Here is a 13,423-nt window from a genome sequence, read left to right as displayed (position 1 = left end):
TTAAATATTAAATTTGTTTTCCCTAAACAGTGTAAAATTTTTGGAAAAAAATTTCACGAACATTAATTGTCTCGCACAACGAGTCTGTGTACAAAATGTCAGCTCGATTGGATCACGGGAAGTGGGTTAAAAAACGACCGAAAGATTTGCACGGTCGTAAGCAAGCAAGCAAGCACGCAAGCACGCAAGCAAGCAAGCAAGCAAGCGAACTTAATATAAAGGATTTTAAAAAAAATGACGTGAGAGAGCGCGTGGGGCGTCGGTTCATCTCGCGCGCCGAGAGGGAACGCTCGCAGTTGCATCGCGAGACGGAGAGGGCGTCACGCGCTTGGAATTAGCGACGTGCAACGGGTTAATGAACACATTGTCCTGCGGAGGGAGCTGGTAGGAACGTTGGGTTGCTTGGTCAATGGCCAGGGTCAACGGCGGCGTGGTGTATTACGCAAATATGCCCGACTGTGAGGGCGGGCACAAGCCGGCATGAGTAGGTTAAACGTTGCATTTTTTAGGGCACCACAGGGTGACCAGCCCCTCCCCACCCAGCCCGACCCCTTCCACCCAGCCCCACCCAGCCCCACCCTCCCCACCCAGCACCTCCCCACCCTCCCCACCGAGTCCCTCCCCACCCAGCCCCACCCTCCCCACCCAGCCCCTCCCCACCCTCCCCACCCAGCCTCTCCCCACCCACCCCATCCAGTCCCTCCACCACCCTCCCCTCCCCACCCAGCCCCTACCCACCCTGCCCACCCAGCCCCTCCCCACCCTCCCCTACCCACCCAGCCCCACCCTCCCCACCGAACCAGTGGGTTCCTACCAGTAAAATTGTTCAAAGTCTCGCGGCAAGCACACGTAGAGCCCGGGTAGGGCATGTCGTGGCTCGAGTGGACGACGGCTCACGGACGAGCATGAAGATGGAGCTGCCGCCGAGGCGGGCGCCACGGTGGCGAGGTGTTAACTACCTCGCCTGGTTTGCAGGGGGTTGTGGGTTCGATCCCGACCCTGACGCCTATTGTATATTTGGAGTTTGCACGTTCTGCCCGTGGTCGTGTGGATATTTCGCTGGGTCGTTTGGTTCGAAAACATATGGCTAATCTAAATTGTCTTATGGTTGTTGTTGTTGTTGGCTTGCACCACTTTTGTTATTTTTGCACACAGCGTTTTAATACTTTTTTATATTTGCTGGTTTATTCCAGGATGTTTCTGTTGCGCGTCGTCGCTTTGGGATGTTCTGTGTTCATATTTTGTTTGTTGGGGTTGCACCCGACTTCAGAGCCGCATGGCTCACAGGGCTATACCTATTAAATGAAACTTTAAACTTCCCCTCCACATTTAGGCACATGCGTTGAGAGTGTTTTAGTTGAGAAACATTTCCACGTGATCGGCCACTTCGTTTGGCTATCATTTGTGGCCAGGTCGCTTCTTAAAAAGAGCTACATAATTGAGTGGTTCCTTACCTGGTAAAAAAAAAACTAAGTACGTTTTTATTTTTCGATTTAAAGCTTTCGTGACTGCAGGGATTCATCTTCTGAGGACGCTGCTTGCGTTGTAGCCGAAACGTTGTGAGAATTATTTTATAATGTTTAATTTTTCTTATTTTATTATTTTCCGTCTACGTGACTTTACCGAAAGAACCAAGAAGATAAGTATGTTTTTGTTAGTTATCCTGCCGAAGAGATAGAGCCGTGAGATCGGGTCGTGCCCAGGTGCCCCAGTTGGATAATTATCACGCTGCAGGATCGTGCGTGGTGGCGGTGGCTTGCGAAGAGGCCTTTCATCCAGCAGTTGATCGACCACGGCCGATGATCATGACCACGATGACGACGATGATCAAAAACCCAATGCAAACCCCGGGCCCTGTCGTGTTCGCTGGTCGCCAGGCATCGTGCACACCACCGGTCCGATCGCTCCGTTCTTCAGTGCCGCGTGTCTTGGCTGCAGCCGCACGCTTCACGAACGCGTGGCTCGCGTTGTCATCTTGTTCCGCGGACCGTCGTGTGTCGGAGGCTCGTTCCACCGGGTGTCGGTGAACTGCCTGCTTACAAAGGGTAGTGTTTGTTTTATTGATTTTTTTGTAACATACATTTTTTATTTTTTTGAAAACTGCGTATATCAATTAAGATGTATACCTTTAAAAAACACATTTGTATCGATTCGCTCGGCACAGTGGCTTCATTGACATGCGCTCGGCTTGTTCACACGACGGCCCCGCCGCGGAATGTATGATGCAGGCGGGAGACGCGCGCGTGTATGACACGCACGGGAAAGTGTGTGTGTGTGACTGAAGACAGGTTAGGCTTATGCACGCACGTGGACAGAGCAACTTTTGTCTGCTCCCCTCCCTCCCCCATGTCTGAGCTGGTCGTGGGAGTTGTTTGGGCTGGTCAATTAAGATAAGGAGCGTGAACGTGAACGCGTGGAAGTGCAATTTGAAAGGGAGTCCACGTGAGTCGTCCTGCTCAGGGAACCCTTCTTGTTGTCTTCTTGGTTCTTTCAGTAAAGTCACGTAGAAGGGAGATAATAAAATAATAATAAAATAAAACATAACAAAAATGTATTTTATTGTGTTTTAGTTGTATATTTATCATTTTATTATTTCCCTTCTACGTGACTTTACCGAAAGAACCAAGAAGATGAATCCCTGCAGTCACGAAAGCTTTAAATCGAAATCTTCTTGTTGTGTTGGCGTCGTCACGAGCACTCGCAGGGCAGGGGACACAGCAGGAGTCACAATCAGAGTCGTTATTTATACCGGAGGAAACCGATGAGCTACAATTACATTTTTTTACATGTTAAAACAGAATAGGGTTTACCCTCGTCTGGTAATAAAACAGGTGTTAAGATTTTGATTTAAAGCTTTCGTGGCTGCAGGGATTTATATTCTTGGTTCTTTCGGTAAAGTCACGTAGAAGGGAAATAATACATTAATAAAAATATAAAACAATAAAAATTATCACGACGTTTCGACTGCAACACAAGCAATCATCATCAGGTGTGAAATCCACAGCGAGAAAATTTTATTTTTTTATTGTCTTATATTTATATTATTTTATTATTTCCCTTTTACGTGACTTCACCAAAAGCACCAAGAATATAGGTGTTAAGATGTTCAAACACCAAATAGAAACCTTTTGCAAGGAATCATGTCTGCATTAACCACACGTACTTGTGGTGAACATTCAAACAAACATGCTCTGATAAATAATATACGCGTTGTCTTCCAAGCTGATTGGCCTACAGCAGAGACAGCCTTCTTGAGGGCCTAGTTTCACCAGTGTCAGACCAGAGAACGCCAAGAGGCGAACAGCACGAATGCAATTCCACTAGCAAGGCATTCATAGCTCTGAGTGAGCAGCTACAACATGGGACCGTTTTGCCAGTGTCAAAGTATGAAAACACAAGAATAGATGTTACCTCTTCTGGCAATAAAACAGGCTGTGTTAAGACGTTCAAACACCAACTAACGATCCGGTGATGTTCTTTGGAACGAGTAGCCCACTGCGTCCGGCGTCACGGCCCAAAGTTGCCAACAAAGTTGAACAATTTAACCGCACGATGACTCGATTGGGAACGCTCATCGCCGCTACGTTCCCAAACGCAAAACCTTGTCGAGGAGACGCCGTGGAATTAGTCTCGAGGCTCAGCGAGGCCTCTCCTGGGCAAACAAATATTCACGACAAAATGCCAAAACAAGGAGACAATGTCCGACGCCGCATTGTGCGCGGCTTTTGAATCCCACCACCAGCACCACCAGCACCACCAGCACCACCAGCACCACCAGCACCACCAGCACCACCAGCACCACCAGCACCACCAGCACCACCAGCACCACCAGCACCACCAGCACCACCAGCACCACCAGCACCACCAGCACCACCAGCACCACCAGCACCACCAGCACCACCAGCACCACCAGCACCACCAGCACCACCAGCACCACCAGCACCACCAGCACCACCAGCACCACCAGCACCACCAGCACCACCAGCACCACCAGCACCACCAGCACCACCAGCACCACCAGCACCCCCACCCGGCGGCCCTTTGTGGTTCTCGTGTTCGCAGATTGCCCGCCTGCTCCCGCCGTCCCCGTGCCAACGTTGTAATTCGCGCGTGGCTCGAGAGGCTCTCTGCCAGCTTTAATTGATTCATTTATTTTCAATTCGCGTGTTTGCTTTGTGGTGGTGGTTTTTTTTTTGGCGGGGGGGGGGGAGCGATTGCTTGGCACAGGGCTTCCTCCGTGCTGCGTGCAATGAATCGGGACGCGGGGTTTTTGTCGGCGCGTTTTGGCTTCCGAGATCCCCTTCTCGCCGTCACGTGGACTCGGAGAGAAACGCATCTCGACGCGGAATAAAAGGTGGGAAATGAAGCGAGGGTGATCGGTGGTCCCGCACTCGCTTATCCAATGCAGTCGCGAGCTTTGCCGCCGGTCAGTCCCCCCGTCCTTGTCACTCTCGTATCGCTGCTGCTGTTGTGGTCGCTGTTACCGTGAACTTCACTCGTGAATTCCTCCACCATCCACGTTGACCACTCTACCAGGCACTGCGTGTTCTCTCCGTTACATACGTATACATTTATACATACCGTGTTCAAATACCACTGTGCAAGTGACAATGCACTAGCCCGCCCGTTCACTCGGCCACCCACCCACCCACTCAATTACTCACCCACCCACTCATTCACTCACCCAAGCACTCAATTACTCAGCCACCCACCCACTCAACAAACACACCGTGGGTCACAACACTCCTTTCTATCGACTTCTTGCCCTCGCACCGCTCCACTTTGGAACTCCCTTCCCTCCCCGTCGTCTCTTTTTACCCACAACAACCCTCGCTCCTCTTCTTGATTCTTTCGGTAAAGTCACGTAGAAGGGAAATAATAAAATAATAAAAATATAATAAAATTTTTCTCACGACGTTTCGGCCACAACGCAAGCAGCCGTCCTTAGACGAAGAATGTGTCTTCACCTGAGGACGGCTGCTTGCGTCGTGAGAATTATTTTATTATGACTTATTTTTACTAGTTTATTATTTCTCTTCTACGTGACTTTACCGAAAGAACCAAGAAGATGAATCCCTGCAGTCACGAAAGCTTTGAATCGAAATTTAACCCTCGCTCCGTTATCCGGTGCGACGCCGACGGCGCCGTTTGTTGCTGCCCCCTCGACGTTTTGCGGGCCTGCGTTCAGCAACGTGTGAGTTCGTTACGAACAAACACACAGAGAGAGAGAGATCGTGCCGCCCGTGGAAATTTTTCATCGCAGGTGGGTTGACCTCCTCCTGACCCCCCCCCCCCCCCCCTAGTCAACGTTTTCCAAACAGTTGCGGAAATTTCGCTAAGTTCGTTTAAAATATCACGGTGGGGTGGACAATAGTGGTCGCGACAGGCCGACTACGTGTTAAACTGTGAACAAGTGTTGACCTTCTGATAGCAAAGGCGGGACAAACTCACCACCCCCCACCACCCTCACCCCCATGCGATTTGGTTAATTTGTATTCAGGATTATATTACCAGTTGTAACAAGCGAACGGATTGGATAAACTGTTCTTGTGTTCTACGTACATCACAACCTGCATGTTTCTTTTTTGAGGAGCATATTTTCCGGTACGGTTGGTTCAGGGACCATGAGAAACATTTCCGTACGCAAGCTCGCCCTCAATAAAGCCCTAATGGACAATGTTCAATTGGACATTTGCCCAAGTGTGTGCGCGTGCGTGCGTTAGTGTCGTGTAGCGGTTAGCAAACTGCAATATGAACCCGGCGATTCGAGTCTCAACGTCGGTGCCATCTATCTGAACCCGTCCTGGGCCTCCCTTAGGTCGACTCAGCCTCAAACGAGTTCCCAGGGAAGTGGTGTTTGCCACCCACCCCCAAGTGTGCCGTGCCGGCCTTCATAGGCGTTGCTCGCAAACAGCACTTGGCTCAACAGTCTGTTCAGGCTATACGGGGGATATTTGTCTTTGTATGTGTGCTTGCAGCTCTGTGAGTGTATTGAGTGTGTGTTTACGTGCATGAGCATTGATACGCGTGTAACCTCGTGTGTGTACGATGGAGATTACACCATTAGCAATGTTGGCGAGCGTGGCTGCGCTGTGCCCGTGTGTTTATGTAAGTATGTTTGTGCGTGCATATTACTGGTAGGAACCTTCTGGTTACACCAGCCCACAGGGGGTTATTGTGTCCGTCGTGCAGGGAGGGGCTGGGTGGGGAGGGAGGGGCTGGGTGGGGAGGGGAGGGGCTGGGTGGGGAGGGTGGGGAGGGGCTGGGTGGGGAGGGTGGGGCTGGGTGGGGAGGGTGGGGAGGGTGGGGAGGGGCTGGGTGGGGAGCATGGGGCTGGGTGGGGGGTGGGAGGTGTGGGGCTGGGTGGGGAGGGGAGGGGTGGTCACCCCGTGGTGCCCTTATAAAACTCAACGTTTAACCTACTCACGCCGGCTTGTGCCCGCCCTCACAATCGGGCATATTTGCGGAATACACCACGCCGCCGATGACCCTGGCCATTGACGGAGCAACCCAACGTTCCTACCAGCTCCCTCCGCAGGAATGTGTTTGTGTACGCGAATGCATGTGTATGTCTATGTAAATGTGTGTGTGTGGGGGGGGGTGTTGCAGTGGTTAGCGCACAGCGCTACGAACCCGGCGACCCGAGTTCGATTCCCACTCACGGCTAACACCAGTGACGATTATCTGAACCGGTCCTGGGTCTCCCTTAGGTGGACTCAGCCTCAAAATAGTACCTGGTGCAATGTGAAAACATTGCTACTAGGGAGACAAAGGCGGCCGGGTGTGATGCTGCCAACCCACCCCCTCGTGTGCCATTCCGGCCTTCATAAATTCTCGCTAAGAGCACTTTCCCCAACAGTTTGTTGAGGCTTTACGGGGGATCTTTGTCTTTGTTTATTTCCTATGTGGGAGGGAGATTATGCCATTAGCATGTTGCCTAGTGTGATTGTGATGGGTACGTGTCTGTAAATGTCTATGTGGACGCGTGATTAGGAGCAGTGTAGCAGGTAGCGAGCTTCACTACAAACCCGGCGACCCGAGTTCGATTCCCGCTCACGGCCAACACCGGTGACGATTATCTGAACCGGTCCTGGGCCTCCCTTAGGTCTACTCAGCCTTAAGCTGAGTACCTGGCACGGTATTCAATCATCGCCACTGATGAGACAAAGGCGGCCCAGGCGTGGTGCTGGCCACCCACCCCCTCGTGTGCCTTTCATAGATGCTGCTGACTAACACCACTTGCCCCAACAGTCTGTCAAGGCTACAGGGGGGATCTTTGTCTATGTAAGTGTGTGTTCGCGAGCGCGGCTGTGCTGTGGGTGCGTGGCTTTGGCCAAGTTCCCATTGGCACAGCGCCCCCAATTTTCCAAAGTGAGCAGGCGGGTGGGCGGATGTACGAGCTATTCAATGCTGCGTCAGCGACCTTCTGACCTTCGTACCCCCTTCCCCCTCCTTCCAATCCACCACCCCCTCACTACCCCCCTAGCCCCCTACAGATGTGCAACAGATGACGGGCAGCGACCATATGCCTGCAGCGTGCGCGTTGTCTCGTTTCAATATTTTTGCTGTCGCGTTGTATCACCATCGTCATCAGACATGATCAATTCGAGTTGTTCTCATCTCTCACCGTCCTGGGATATAAGGATGCACCTGGCTCCCGCACGCGAGCTGACTCCGCCGTGGCAGAATGTCAACTACCTCGCCTAGCATGCAGGAGGTCATAGATTCGATCCCGACCCTGACACATTTTGTATATTTGGAGTTTGCATTTATCTCGTTCTCTCTCTCTCCCCCCTCGTGATCGCGTGGATTTTTCTCCAGGTCCTCTGGTCTTCCCCTCCACTTTTAGAATCAACATCACGCGTTTAGAGTAATTGGCTGCTATCAATGTCCACGTGACAAGCCGCTTCGTCGAGCTCTCGTTGGTGGCCAGGTCGCTGTTTTTAATCCGTGCGTGGTGGACGTCATCCCCTCGCGCGTTCCTTTACCTGGCCACCGTTCGATTTCACCTGACCATAACGGGGGTTCTTTTGGGGTTAGATCGCGTAAATGGAAATGTGTCGTTAAACTCGCCACCACCCAACACAGCCAATTCGTAAGGTTTGTCACGTAAACAAAACGTGGCAATTAGTTACTAGTTCAGCGTACACCGGTGTGTTGCAGAGTAAACCCACAATTATGGGAACCTCATTTGCCAGTAAAAATATGATAATTGGTTTTTTACCCTTCTATCTGGCAACAAAACTGACACCTTTTTACAAGGAGTCATGTTTGCATAGACCGCAATACCTGCAGTCATAATACAAACAAAAGACATAACTCTGATAATGTGCACTGTCCTTGAAGAGTTATGTCTTTTGTTTGTATTATGACTGCAGGTATTGCGGTCTATGCAAACATGACTCCTTGTGAAAAGGTGTCAGTTTTGTTGCCAGATAGAAGGGTAAAAAAACAATTATCATAAACCCACAACGTTTACAATTCGAGTGCTGTGAAGTTTCGCCGGTAATTACGAGCGTTGACCAGTGGCTGTCACCCCTTTCGGGTGACATATCCCGCCCAAGGTCCTGCTAAACATCTCTTGGTGGTCAACGTTACGTTTCAAAACCCGCGTATCTTCCCACAATCCGCGTATCTCTCGACCCAATCCTAACGTCTCTCCGCGCATCTCTCCACGCTGCGTCGCTGCTCGCATTTTGAGTCGTTCTATTTCTTTTCGATTTAAAGCTTTCGTGACTGCAGGGATTCATCTTCTTGGTTCTTTCGGTAAAGTCACGTAGAAGGGAAATAATAAAAGAATAAAAATAAAACACAATAAAATAATTCTCACGACGTTTCGGCCACAAAGCAAGCAGCCATCTTCAGGTGGAGAACAGGTCTGTCGAGAAGGCATGTCTGCCTTCTCGACAGACCTGTTCTCCACCTGAAGACGGCTGCTTGCGTTGTGAGAATTATTTTATTATGTTTTATTTTTATTATTTTATTATTTTCCTTCTACGTGACTTTACCGAAAGAACCAAGAAGATCGTTCTATTTCCCCTGCTAATGTCCACGTTTCTGGGCCCCGCGAGCCGTGGGAGAGAGCACCCGGAACGTAGACAACGTATACACGTGAAATATTTTTCTGAAGATGCGGTTGGAATGCCCGATGAGCTCGCACGGACACCAACAGGCTCATTTTTAACGAGAGAGTGCAAATTTCCCCATCCCGTTCGGTTCGCTAACCAGCAAAATTACAGAATTGGGTCAGGCATTGGGGTGTAAAGTAACGTGATATGATCCTTTAATGCATTTTATTCCTTTATTCATTGCAATATTACGAAATATCTCTCTTTCCCAGCCATCCCACCCGTCCACCCATCCATGTACCCCACACGCTGGCCTAACCACGGCACGTTCCCTTCTCGTCGTGGAAGGTCGCGGTTCGATCACAGTGGGCCGACCCGATTAATGCCGTGGTGGGTGTATCAACCGTGAGGATGAGTGCCATCTGCTTCGCTCACCGTGGACGTTTTAAAGGTCTCCCTCCGACCCCCGATGCCGTGAGTCCGCGCTCCGTGCACAGGCCCTGACGGGGGAGACACGAGCGAGATTTTGTTCTACCGGCGGAGTTTCGTGGTGGGGCGTTAAGGGTTTTGGGCGCTCGCTTGTTTTCGTTGGAGCCGATTCTTCTCTCGGACGCACCCTTAATGGGTTTGGATGTCTCGACAGCTGCCTGGGGACGCTGGGGCCGTGGGTGAGGATCTGAGATTCGGCGGTAGCGGCGAGGGAGAGCGAAGCGGAACTCTGCTTTCAAAGTTCCGAAGGTGCGAGATTTTTTAAAATATATATAAAAAACGTGTCTCCCCACCCCCCCAACGCCCCGCAAAGACTGCCACCCTCTCCGCCCGCGTGATCTGTTATTTGAGAGGTTTGCGCCGGTTGATGGAGCGAGATGGAATTGAGTGCGATGAAATGCACAGATAAATGCAGCGTGGATTCACACAGCGGAGTCTAAAGGCGAGCCCAACAGTGGGCGCATTTATATAATCGAGAGTGAGAGAGACACACAGTCAGTCATGGGCCTCCGTGTGAGTCAATGGGTCTATGCGACTCCTCTATGGATCTCTGATTGAATATCCCTGTGAATAAATAGAATATTTACACGGTCACATTTTGACTTAAAACTTTGGTGACTGCAGGAATTATTTTATTGGTTCTTTCGGTTAAGTCACGTAGATAAAAAAATAAAATTAAATTAAAAAAAAAATTTAGCAGTTGTATTTTGAGGCTTGCTCCCTCTTTTCTCTCCGCCTGATGAAGACCGCTTGTGTTGCGATCGAAACGTCGTGGGTTTTTAGATTTTATTTTTATTTAATTTTTAATTAAATTTTCATTTTTTGTTCTATCTACGTGACTTTACCGAAAGAACCAAGAAAATGTACGCAGTTTGTTTTTCGAGCGCCTAAATACGACTGCGTGTCTCAAGACAACAATGGTAGCAGTGGGCGTGTTTGCTTCATCGAGAGTGAGAGAGGCAGTGGGTCGTAGGTCATTGTGTGAGCCAATGTGAATCTATGGGTGTCTGCGTGAGTCCATGTGTGTGTGTGTGTGTGAGTCAACACAATATAGGTAGCGGTAGTGTAGCGGTTAGCGCTATGAACCTAGCGACCCGGGTTCGATTCCCGCACAGGGCCAACACCATTGACGATTATCTGAACCGGTCCTAGGCCTCCCCTAAGTCGACTCAGCCTGAAATGCGTGCCTGGTATGGTGCGTAAACATCGCCACTGGGAGAGACAAAGGCGGTCGGGCGTGGTGCTGGCCACCCACCCCCTCGTGTACCGTTCCGGCCTTCATAGGTGCTCGCTAACAGCACTTGCCCCTACAATCTGTTAAGGCTATACGGGGGACCTTCATCTTTTTGTCAACACAATAATACACTGTGGCTTTTCGAGCCTCTAAATGCGGCCGCGTCTTTAGACCACTGCATGGCTACAACAGTGGTGAATGTGTCCATATCACAGTGAGAGGCAGTCGGGCGTAGGCAGAGGAGGAGAATTTCACCAGGGTCAGAGAAGTCGACAGCACAGAAGGCAAGGGGCTAGTTCCAGACTATGGGAGATACAAATTAATATATTGAATCAGTCTGCCGGCCTAATTGTTAGCCAAGTCTGTATACACGCACACGACTCTGAATTGGTTTCAGGCTTCTGGGCGTCATCAGCAGAGCCAGTCACTCAGTGTACAAACAACGAGAACACATTTCTATTTAAAGCTTTCGTGACTGCAGGGATTCATCTTCTTGGTTCTTTCGGTAAAGTAACGTAGAATGGAAATAATTAAATAATAATAATTTAACATAATAAAATAATTCTCACGACGTTTTGGCCACAATGCAAGCAGCCATCCTCTGAGTCTGAAATTTCAGACTCTGCCTTCTCGACAGACCTGTTCTCCACATGAGGACGGCTGCTTGCGTTGTGGCCGAAACGTCGTGAGAATTATTTTATAATGTTTTCTTTTTATTATTTTATTATTTCCATTCTACGTGACTTTACCGAAAGAACCAAGAAAACGAGAACACAATAATATTGCCAATGGTGGCATTTCATTCATCAGGAAAGCCTCACAGACACTGGTTTTCTTTTCAGTAGGGCCCAGTATTGGGATGCTTGGCCAATTCATTTTTAGAGGAGCGTTTTGTCTAGTTGATGGCCGCTCGTGTATGGTTCTTGTGATTTAGGCTCATAGAGCCAGACTTAATGCATCTCGAGGATTTTGTCATTCAGTAGTAATGCCTGAAGCTCAGAGTGCCTGGCCAAAAGGCACAGCATTCATGCCTCGGGTTCAATAGAGCCACAGTTCGGCACACTTTGTATTGTTTCATTGAGGAATGTATTGATGCCTGAGTTTCATAGAACCAGACGAAGACACCTTGACTATAATTACGTTTCAGCATTATAATGCCCGAAGCTCATCGAGTCAGACCTGGGCGCACTTCGGATATGTATTATTCAGTGTTAATGCCCGAAGCTCAGAGAGACATTTAGTCAAGCGGTCTAGCCACGGGAAAGCACCTCCTTTGTTGCAACAAATTGGAGAACATTTCCCCAGACTAAGCCATTCGCTAAGAGGGCACGTGGCGCCACGGGGCAGGCTCAGAGGAGCTCAGCGTGTGTCTCATACACTCGTGGTTGACGCTGTCGCTCAGGATGAGAAGGCGGGGGGGGAGGGGAAATCAGAGCTGCGTTACGGAGACTAAATTATTTTTTTTATTTTACCAGGTAAGGCCCACTGAGCTATGTAGCTCTTTTTCAGAAGCGAAGGGACCTGACCAGAAATGATAGCTCAACGGAGTGGCTTATCGCATGGAAATGTATAGTGGCTATATACATTAAACGCGTGATGTCGATTCTAAATGTGGAGGGGGGAAAAACCGGAGGACCCGGAGAAAATCTACGTGGCCACGGGGAGAGAAATGCAAACTCCTAATATACAGACGTCTCTGGGTCAGAAAATAAAAATAAAATTAAATGAAATAAAATTCAAAAAAATTATATAAGCAGTTGCATTTTGATGAAGACCGTTTGTTTTGCGATCGAAACGTCGTGGGTTTTTAGCTTTTATTTTTAATTAAATTATTTTTTATTTCATTACATTTTCATTTTTTTATTTTCTATCTACGTGACTTTACCGAAAGAACCAACAATATTTACACAGTTTGTTTTTTGAGCGCCCAAAAATACGACTGCGTTTCTCCAGACAACAATGGTAGCAGAGGGCGTAATCAACGTTTTTGGGTTTAGATCGCGTTATTTATAATGTGTCGTAACCCTCCACCACCCGACACGGCCAATCAGCAAAAAAGTGTCACGTTGACAAAAGAAAAATAGTTCACTGCTTTAGCCCACCGGTGTCTTGAAGCGTGAAACCACAACATTTACAATTTTTGAGTACGACGTTTCGCTGGTAATTGCATCCAGCATCATCAGGCAATTCGCCAAAAAGCCTACGTGTTAAACTGAGCAGTGTGCGTGTTTGCTTCATCGAGAGTTAGAGAGGCAAGTGGGTCGTAGGTCATTGTGTGAGCCAATGTGAATCTATGGGTGTCTGCGTGAGTCCATGTGTGAGTGTGAGTCAACACAGGATCGAACCCACCATCTCCGGTTGCGAGTTAGCGAACATCTCGCCACCGAAGCGCTCTAAACGCATGAAAGCATCGAGGTCTGACCGCGGGCTCACTCTGCCCACCTCGAAGGGCTATCGCAGCCCCCCCCCCCCCCCCCCCCACCTTGGCTGACAGCTGACACCACTGCCCAGGCTCCGAGGGCGGTGTTGTCCGCACCAGCGCCGCCAATTAGGCCTCCCGGCTCGTGTGGTCTCGAGCAGGAATAATGAACGCCGTGGCTGGGCCGGTGTCAATTAACACCCCAGAAGCAAA

Source organism: Lethenteron reissneri, chromosome 55 (assembly GCF_015708825.2).
Source record: "Lethenteron reissneri isolate LAM-NWPU_2019-01 chromosome 55, ASM1570882v1, whole genome shotgun sequence".
Taxonomy (NCBI): domain Eukaryota; kingdom Metazoa; phylum Chordata; class Hyperoartia; order Petromyzontiformes; family Petromyzontidae; genus Lethenteron; species Lethenteron reissneri.
This window is presented reverse-complemented; position numbering follows the sequence as displayed.